At 37.3% G+C, this 3,346-nt stretch overlaps 1 non-coding gene across 1 annotated transcript; it reads left to right on the top strand.

Moving 5' to 3' along the window:
• The first annotated feature begins 820 nt into the window (after nt 1–820).
• Nucleotides 821–927, top strand: LOC112999643 (small nucleolar RNA R71). Its single transcript, XR_003264854.1, has one exon. It is a non-coding gene; the product is annotated as a small nucleolar RNA R71 (small nucleolar RNA).
• The last annotated feature ends 2,419 nt before the right edge of the window (nt 928–3,346 follow it).

Genomic DNA, 3,346 nt, shown 5'->3' on the forward strand with positions numbered 1-3,346 from the left:
AATGCTCACCTCCCCCTCTAAAATTTAATTGGATTGGGCTTCTACCAATTCAATTAAATTTATTTCCAACCACACACATCAAATATCCACTTAGTGCATGTGAAATTACAAAACTACCCCTGATACAAAAACTAGTCTAGGTGCCCTAAAATACAAAGGCTGAAAAATCCTATATTTCTTGGGTATCCTACCTACATTATGGAGCCCTAAATACAAGGCCCAAAATTAATGAAACCTTAATCTAATATGTACCAAGATAAGTGGGCTCATACTTAGCCCATGGGCCCGAAATCTACCCTAAGGCTCATGAAAACCCTAGGGCCTTCTCTTGCATTTTTGGCCCAATCTTCTTGGAGTCTTCTATCTAATGCCCTTGGGGGGTAGGATTGCATCAGGGGGTCTATTATAAATGTTTGCAGCAAAAGCTTCAAGTTGTTCATTGACTCCAGATTGTTGCAAAGAAGGAAAAAGATCTGTATGGTGATTTGCAGAAGAGCATAGACCACAAACTCATGCAACAGGTGCACTTTTCTGATTCATGGCAAGCTGAGTTACTAGGTTGACCAAGGCATCAAGTTTTCCCTCAATCTTTTTATTTTCAGTAGATGAAGATGAATCTGTGGTCACCTCATGGACTCCTTTAAGGACAATAACATCATTTCTTGCACTGAATTGTTGGGAGTTGGAAGCCATCTTCTCAATCAAACTCCTAGCCTCAACAGGAGTCATATAACCAAGGGCTCCACCACTGGTAGCATCAATCATACTCCTCTCCATGTTTCTAAGTCCCTTATAGAAATATTGAAGGAGTTGCTCAGAAATCTGGTGGTGAGGACAGCTTGCATACAATTTCTTGAATCTTTCCCAATACTCATACAAGTTCTCTCCACTAAGTTGCCTGATGCCTGAAATGTCTTTTCTGATGGCAGTGGTCCTAGATGCAGGGAAAAATTTCTCCAAGAACACCCTCTTAAGGTCATCCCAACTGGAAATGAACCTAGGAGCAAGGTAGTACAGCCAATCTTTTGCCACTCCCTCTAGAGAATAAGGAAAAGCCTTTAGAAAGATATGATCTTCCTGGACATCAGGGGGCTTCATGGTGGAACAAACAATATGGAACTCTTTAAGATGCTTATGAGGATCTTCACCTGCAAGACCGTGAAACTTGGGCAGCAAATGTATTAGTCCAATCTTGAGAACATATGGAGCACCCTCATCAGGATATTGAATGCACAAGCTTTCATAAGTGAAATCAGGTGCAGCCATCTCCCTAAGAGTCCTCTCACGAGGTGGAGGTTAAGCCATGTTCTCAGTATGAAAATTAGTAGTTGAATGCTCAAAATGCTCGAAATGCATAGAATGATCAGGTTGCACACTATGGCTAACTATTATATGAAAGGTTCTATCTATTTCAGGATCAAAGGGTTGTAAATCACCTGGATTGCCCCTAGTCATGCACTATATGCAACAAATCATGTATCTCTCAACAAGCACCTAACAAAGGGGTAAAACTACAGCTATACTCAAACTATATCCAAATGGGCTGAAATTTTGTGAGCAACACCCTAAAATCATGAAAAGATAGCACAAAAAATTTCAAACAAAAATTCAAAGTCTAACAATGAAAACTACCTAAGAAAAGTTTAGAAAAATAGGACAATAATACTTGAAAAATAAAAAAAATAAAAACGTAGTAAACGGCTGATTTTTCGAGTTTGGGAGACCCCAAATTCATATATAATAATAGTCAATCTGATACCCAGAGCAAAAGTTATGGTTGTTTTAAGTTTTGCTAAAAACAAGTTCCCAAAATTTTTGTCTCTCTCAAATACTGCCACACCAAGTTCTCCTGGTATTTTTCACACAAAATATAAATCAAAAGAAGCTACCACACAAAAAATCAGCCAAAAATAACAACTCTACCTATCAAAACAAAAATAGCTAATTAAATTGCAAAATCAGTCGCTAGTTCCCAATCGCTAATTACTGTTCACAGAAAAACACAAAGCTGAAACAGTCACTAAACAGGGGACGCGACTGAAATGCAAAATAGAACACTACACAACACAAAACAACTAAATACTATTATGAACCTTTGGCCCACTGCTCCCCAGCAACGGCGCCAAATTTGATCAAGGTCGTACCCGAATCAAATAAACATTAAAAATGCAGTATCTAGGAAGTGATCCTAGGTCATCTCCCAACGAGCAATGGTCAACCAAACGTTCATAGCAGATAGTAATAAAATAGTAACGAATTGGGGGGTATCTATTTTTGTAAATTAAACAGCAAGCTAATTCGAATTAAAGAAATAACATAATTAAAACATGTTGTTTCCCTTTTGATTCACAAGCAAGTCTCTTATCCTAGGTTACGAGAATTTATCCCTAATCAGTTTAACCACGTACTCCAACCCTAAATTAAATTACTAAGCAAAAATTAACATAAGGCTGTCATTATGTGGTTAAGCAACACATACACCAATTAATCATGAATGAAACTGATCATTAAGCATGAACGTAAATTAAGCGCAAAGACAATTAATCAAGCATTAAGCATGCATGAATTAATAGCAACAAATAGAGAGCAATTGGTGAAAAGGAAAAACTGATCAAAATTCAATAGTAATAACAAAACCTCAAAGAGAGTTGTGCTTGATTCTCAAGAGAAAACAACACTAGAGACTTAGCCTTCCATTAATCAGCAGAAAACGAAATTGCAGATTGAAGCAGAAAATGAAATTTATTGCTATGTGAACAATGTGCATGAACAGTAAAAACTGGAATTGCAAAACCCTAAAATTATCCTCCTCCCAAAACTCTCTTTTCTCACTAAAATCCTGGTGCTGTTATATATGTCCTCAGCCCCAAAGTTTACATTTATGCATTAAAGTCCAAGCCCAAAAATGAAATAAAATAAAACTGGCCCAAATAAAATAAAATTGGATAAAATAAAATTGTCTGCTTTCTTCAAGTCCAAGCCGGTTCAGCCCAATTCCTAATCCAAGCCCAATTGCTTATAATTCTCCTAAAATTAAATTAAAAACACAAAATTAGTCAAGTAGGCCCAAATGATGAAACTGCATAATTAATTTGACAATTAAGGCTAATCAGTAATTAAAATGGTGACAAAAAGGGTTAAGAAATAGCAGAAAATAATGACACATCAATGCGGAAAAGGAGTCAAAAGGAAGGGTGATTGACTCATTGCACCGAGAAGCGATGATGTGGATGGATCGATTTGCCCTTACTTTGAATGGGAGTCAAGATCTTCCATGATTACTAGCAAAGGTCAAGGCGATGGTAGACGTGTACTCAGCCCCCAAGGAAATCCATGGGCTCCTCAG

This window comes from Glycine max, chromosome 15, assembly GCF_000004515.6.
Source record: "Glycine max cultivar Williams 82 chromosome 15, Glycine_max_v4.0, whole genome shotgun sequence".
NCBI lineage: Eukaryota > Viridiplantae > Streptophyta > Magnoliopsida > Fabales > Fabaceae > Glycine > Glycine max.